Genomic DNA, 7043 nt, shown 5'->3' on the forward strand with positions numbered 1-7043 from the left:
CCACGGACGAGGAACTTCATTTTGCTACCTTCCAGCCCTGCCAGTTGGTAACGTCATTCCGACTGTCCTCTCTTCTCAGACACCCTGCCTCAAAGATGCCTTTTGGTGAAAGCGCTGGCCCTTGAAAGCGAGACTTGATGGCTTTCTGTTTCAAAAATCATGCCGAATTGCTGTGCAGACATCGATAGCTAAAGCTTTGGAGTCAGGCAACTGGGGTTCAAGTCTTGGCCTTGTTGCTTTGTAGGCGGATGACTTCGGACAAGGTGTTTAACCTTTCGCAAACCTCACTTTCCTCCTCTGTAAAGTGGGGGTGTGTTAACAATAGTACGTGCGTATGGTGACCTTGCAAAAATTAAATGGCATCGTGTCTGTAAGCACTTAGCACCTTGCCTGGTGTATAATAAGTGCTCGATGTATAGTAGCTATCAAATTATTAGGCCACTGTTAGAAATTGCTTCCAGACGGAGAAATAAGACTTCTGAATCAGTCGCATCTGGTCTTTTCAACAAAATGCACCTGAAAAATCTATAGACAGAAGACAAACCAACCTGCCAAAGTGACATGGAGCAGATCTGACCTATATACATATGTGTTGGCTCAAACTTGGGGCAAATATGTATGTAATGAAAAAGGAGTATACCTTATAGTATCTGGATGTAGCAAATTGAAGAGAAAGCAGACACACTTTGGAGAGATGCGTTTATTACCTTTGGGAGGCTGAGCTGAAGTACAGCTGAGCAACCAGTATTTTGAAATTTATCTGTTTTCCCGATGCTTTATGGGCTCTATCTAAAACCAGTCTAATGACCTTCCTACCAAGGCTGAACAATTTGCTGATGGAGCTGCAGGTTGCTGGGGGCCTTTTATGTGTGTGTGTTTGAGTGGCTTTAATTTCATTTCTGGAATAAAGGAAGTGCAAAGACATTAACTCTGAGTCCAGCAAAGAAAGAACTCTGTCATTGCAATTTGGCAGCAAATGTGCTTGTGCTGTGTGTACTCTGAAAGCCCGTGATGATTAATCCTGCACATTTATCTGAGCCCAAGAGCAGACACGCAATCATGATATCCGCAGAAGGCAAGAGTAGGTTGAGCTTGATCACTACAGCCCTGGGCCTGCTGTGATGGACAGAAGTAGCAGCATCCACCAGATCTCAGCCAAGAAATCTAGACCTGTGTGTCCACCTTGGTAGCCATCAGCCAGGTGTGACTATTGAGCACTTGAAATGTGGCTGATCTGAATTGAGATGTGCCAGGAGTGTAAAACAGGCACTGGATTTCGAAGACTTAGTACGTAAAAGAGAATGTAAATATCTTTGTATTGTCTATGTTAAAGTAATCATATTTGGGTTATATCAAATTTATTATTAATCTCATCTGCTTCTTTGTACTTCTTTAATGTGTCCGCTAGAAGTTTTTATTTTTTTAATTTAATTTTTTTAAATTTATTTTTGGCTGCATTGGGTGTTCGTTGCTGTGCATGGACTTTCTCTAGTTGCATCGAGCGGGGGCTGCTCTTTGTTGCAGTGCGCAGGCTTCTCATTGCAGGGCATGGGCTCTAGGCGCGCGGGCTTCCGTAGTTGTGGCACGCGATCTCAGTAGTTGTGGCTTGTGGGCTCTAGAGCGCAGGCTCAGTAGTTGTGACACAGGGGCTTAGTTGCTCCACAGCATGTGGGATCTTACCGGACCAGGACTCGAACCCATGTCCCCTGCATTGGCAGGCAGATTCTTAACCACTGCACCATCAGGGAAGTCCCTGCTAGAAAAATTTAAATGACATATGTGGTTTACACTTGTGTCTGGCATTATATTTCTCTTGGACAATGCTGCTCTACAGATGAGGCAGACACCTCTTGGGTTTGCCCCCTGGCTCACAATCTTTCCCCTTTTTCAGGTGACTACCTTTGTCTTGATCTCAGGGTTGAGTGGCCTCCAGGAGCCCTGGTGCTGTTTTTTGACCAAGGATGGACACCTGACTCAAGTCTATCAGTCAGAGAGCTTCCCTGGGAAGGTGGGCTAGGAGCTAGTGGTTGGAGCTGTATCGTGTAACATGAGTGGTCGTGGTTTTCTGTCCCATGGGTCAGAAAAGCAGATGGAGCTGATGTTGCAAGAGGAAGATAGGAATGAAGCACATGTATAGGTTAGGGAGGTGGATGAAGCATGAGGAGTCCTGCTGGTGTTTGAGTCTCCGGCTGCAGTACAAATTTGGCCCAGCTAGATGCTCATTCTTGGGTCCTGCCATCCTGGATCCTTATCATAAATGTCAACTTTTTTCACTCCATCAAACTCCGTGGGTTTCTGAGTACCAAAAGAGTCTGAATAAGTTGTACTTCAAATCTACTTTTTCTTTTTTTTTTTTTTATTTTGCGGTACACGGGCCTGTCACTGCTGTGGCCTCTCCCGTTGCGGAGCACAGGCTCCGGACGCGCAGGCTCAGCAGCCCTGGCCCACAGGCCCAGCCGCTCCGCGGCATGTGGGATCCTCTCGGACCGGGGCACGAACCCGTGTCCCCTGCATCGGCAGGCGGCCTCCCAACCACTGCACCACCAGGGAAGCCCTCAAATCTACTTTTTCTTAAAATTTAATTTTATTATTTTTTTAATCACATGATGTCATTTCTTTTTTTTTTTATTAGAGAAGTGGTTTTGTTTTTTGGTTTTTTTTTAAACCCCACATTTGTTTATTTACTTATTTTTGGCCGTGTTGGGTCTTCGTTTCTGTGCGAGGGCTTTCTCTAGTTGTGGCAAGCGGGGGCCACTCTTCATCGCCGGTGCGCGGGCCTCTCACTATCGCGGCCTCTCTTGTGGCGGAGCACAGGCTCCAGACGCGCAGGCTCAGCAGTTGTGGCTCACGGGCCCAGCCGCTCTGCGGCACGTGGGATCCTCCCAGACCAGGGCTCAAACCCATGTCCCCTGCATTAGCAGGCAGATTCTCAACCACTGCGCCACCAGGGAAGCCCTAATTTTATTATTTTTTATTGAAGTATAGTTGATTTACCATGTTGTTGCTCTGCAGCAGTGATCCAGTTATACATACAGACACAGTCTTTTCTTTCATATTCTTCTCCATTATGGTTTATTGCAGGATAGTGAATATAGTTGCCTGTGCTATACAGCAGGACCTTCTTGTCTCTCCATTCTATATACAGTAGTTTGTATCTGCTAATACCAACCTCCAACTCCATCCCTCCCCGCCCCCTTCCTTGGCAACCACAGGTCTGTTCTCTGTGTGAGTCCATCTCTGCTTCATAGATAAGTTCATTTGTGTCATATTTTAGATTCCACATATAAGTGATATCATATGGTATTTGTCTTTCTGTCTGACTTACTTCACTTAGCATTGATAATCTCTAGCTCCATCCATGTTGCTGCAAAGGGCATTATTTCATTCTTTTTTATGGCTGAGTAATATTCCATTGTATATATGTACCACATCTTCTTTATCTGTTCATCTGTTGATAGACATTTAGGTTGTTTCCATGTCTTGGCTATTGTGAATAGTGCTGCTATGAATATAGGGGTGCATGTATCTTTTCTAATTAGAGTTTTGTCTGGGTATTTGCCCAGGAGTGGGATTGCTGGATCATCTGGCAACTCTATTTTTAGTTTTCTGAGGAACCTCCATACTGCTTTCCATAGTGGCTGCACCAACTTACATTCACACCAACAGTGTAGGAGGGTTTCCTTTTCTCCACACCCTCTCCAGCATTTATTATTTGTAGGCTTTTTATTCTTCTTTCTTTGGCTGCACGGTGCTGCTTACAGGATCTTAGTTCCCCAACTAGGGATCAAACCCTGGCCATGGCAGTGGAAGCGCCAAGTCCTAACCACTGGACTGCCAGGGAATTCCCTTTGTAGACTTTTTAATGATGGCCATTCTGACTGGTGTGAGGTGGTACCTCATTGTAGTTTTGATTTGCATTTCTCTAATAATTAGCGATCATGAGCATCTTTTCATGTGCCTGTTGGCCATCTGTATGTCTTCTTTGGAGAAATGTCTGTTTATTTAGACCTTCTGCCCATTTTTCAATTGGGTTGTTTGTTTTTTTGTTATTGAGTTGTCTGAGCTATTCGTATATTTTGGAAATTAAACCCTTGTCGGTCACACAATTTGCAAATATTTTCTCCCAGCCCGTAGGTTGTCTTTTCGTTTATGGTTTCCTTTGCCGTGCAAAAGCTTGTAAGTTTGTTTAAGTCCCATTTGTTTATATTTGCTTTTATTTCTATTGCCTTGGGAGACTGACCTAAGAAAACATTGGTACAAAAATCTTTTCTTTACTTTTCTTTATCACGTCAGGTCTAAACAGAAATAGATTTTCCATGAAGCTCAGGAAAGCTTAAGCTTTAGAGCCACTCACTTGCAAAGGCCCCTTCCAAAGCCCTATTTTGTATCTGTACTTTTGTATTCTTTTTCTTAAAGAGGGGCCCCCCAAGTTGTAAGTTTCAGACTGCATAAAATGTGGATTTGCCCTGCGTTTGCATTCCTCTCTGTGGTTGCAAATGCAAACCTTGGGTGATTACAGGAAGACTCTTCCTTTGTAACTCCAGACTCATAGCTACATTACGGCTTTTGACAAGCCTTTCTCTGCCTACAGTGTTTTTTCCCCAGATCTTTACAGAGTTGGCTCCTTCTTACAGATCAGGTTTTACTTTCAAGGTCACCACCTGCAAGAGGCCTTCCCTGTGTACCCGACCAGAGGAGATCTCGTATCTCTATCACACCATCCTTTTATTTTCATGACAGTTTCTTGTTTATTTGTTTATTTGCTTACTGTTCCTCTCCTGCTGCCCCTTCTAAAATGAAGGTACCACAAGAGCCGGAACACTGTCTGTCTTCTTCATTTCTGTATTTGCAAGCATCTAGAACAGTGCCTGGCACATTGTAGGCATTTAATAAGCATTTGTTAGGATTGTATTTATTTATCGGATATTTCAGAAGTGCTTCTTGTGTGCCAGGCATCATTCTAAGAACTTTACAAATGAACAAATAAAGTTCCTAACTTTCTATTAGGAAATCATGTTCTGTAAAAGATTTCCAATTCCTAATTTCCTCTTACTAGGACAAGATTGGAACTCATCAACAAATATTTATTAAGTTATTCCCATGTTTCAGGCACTGGGCTAAGTACTTGACAAACATTATCTTATTTGACTCCTCATAGAAACCCTGTAATGTAGTGTATTCACTTGGAACTACATTTGGTTGCATGTAACTGAATCCTGCCAGCAGTGGCTTAACCCACTAAATGTTTGTTTTCCTTATGCAACATGAAATCTAGAGTATGTCGTCCAGGATTTGGACAGCATTTTCATGAATTCATCAAGGACCTGGTTTTTTCTGCTTTCCTGCTCTGTCATTCTTAGTGTGTGGCTCCTATAGTTGCAAAGATGGCTACTGCTCCTCTAAATGTCATTTTCCTGCTTCAGGTGGGAACAGGGGGAAGACTTAAGGGCAGAGTATATATATCAGATGAGTATCTCCCTTTTGAGCAGGTGTACGCCAATTTTCTTGTAAGCTCCTTGTGATATATAAGAAACATATGAGTACTGCTTATATCTCATTGGTCAAACTGGGTCACATGGCTACCCCTAACTGCAAGGAAGTCTGGGAGGTAAGCATTTTTAATTGGGCACATTGCTGCCCTGCATAAAATCCAGGTTCTGTTAGTAGAGAGAAAAGGAAGTAGATATTGTGTAGGAAATTAGCAGTGTTGGCATGACTAAGTTCTATTATTGTATCCAGGACCCACTACAAAGTCACAAGTATTCTAGGTGTTCTGTGTGTTCAAGGTAACTGGAAACACCAAGTGGTCTGAAGGTTATGTAGGATTTTGGGTGATTGGGTAAGGGGGAAAGCATTTTATTTTACAGATGGAGAAATCAAGGCTATAAGTGGTGAAGTGTTTTGCTTAAGACGTAGCATCTAAAAAGATTGAGAGGGGAAAAAAGAGATATAGAACTGAGATTTAAACCCAGGACTGTCTGATTCCAAACCCTAATTTCTTAAAAATTGGGCTTTCTTAGACTTAAATATAGTTAAATTGTGATTTTCTGGAATTGAATGAGCCATCTTTTGAAGATAGCTTTTCACAGTAATAACATCTACCATTGGGACTTCCCTGGTGATCCAGTGGGTAAGACTCCATGCTCCCAATGCAGAGGGCCCGGGTTTGATCCCCGGTTGGGGAACTAGATCCTGTATGCTGCAACTAAGAGTTCGCATGCCACAACTAAGACCCCGCTCAGCCTAAATAAAATGAATAAATAAAACAAAACAAAGCAAAATCTACCATTGATTAAGCACTTACTGTATGTGATCTTTTAAATGCATTATCTCATTTTGAAAATGGCTTTATGGTTTTTATAAATATCATTCCTAATCGTTGTAAAAAAACCCCCCCCACACACAAAAAAAACCCCCAAAACTTAAATCCCCAAAACAAAGAAGCTCAAGCAGTATGGAAAAAAATGAAGGAAAAATATCTTAAGAAATCCCACCCCCACAGAAAACCAAGGTTAGCATTTTGGTAAACATCTTCCTAGACATCTCTCTTTGCGGATTCACATGTTAGATATGTGTTTAATTACACGAGTGGGCGCACACCATGTGTTTTCCTATAGACATAAATTGTCCCAGCTGATCATCCCAACAACCCTGTGGGGTAGGTATTATCATCTCCATTTTATAGTCTTAGGATGGTTGGGTGACGTGCGCCAGGGCACACAGTTAACAAGTGGTAAAGTGAGGCTAGTTTCAATTTTACCTGAACCGATCACCCCAAATCCTTGGCAGAATTAGAATTACAAAGCAAAGGTCTCTTCCCTGGAGAATTAAAAAAAATAAAGATAGGGCTTCCCTGGTGGCGCAGTGGTTGGGAGTCCGCCTGCCGATGCGGGGGACGTGGGTTCGTGCCCCGGTCCGGGAGGATACCACATGCCGCGGAGCAGCTGGGCCCATGAGCCGTGGCTGCTGAGCCTGCGCGTCCGGAGCCTGTGCTCCACAACGGGAGAGGCCGCAGCAGTGAGAGGCCCGCGTACCGCAAAAAA

The sequence above is a fragment of the Neophocaena asiaeorientalis genome, unplaced genomic scaffold (genome assembly GCF_003031525.2).
Source record: "Neophocaena asiaeorientalis asiaeorientalis breed wild unplaced genomic scaffold, Neophocaena_asiaeorientalis_V1.1 scaffold204, whole genome shotgun sequence".
In the NCBI taxonomy this organism is placed as follows: domain Eukaryota; kingdom Metazoa; phylum Chordata; class Mammalia; order Artiodactyla; family Phocoenidae; genus Neophocaena; species Neophocaena asiaeorientalis.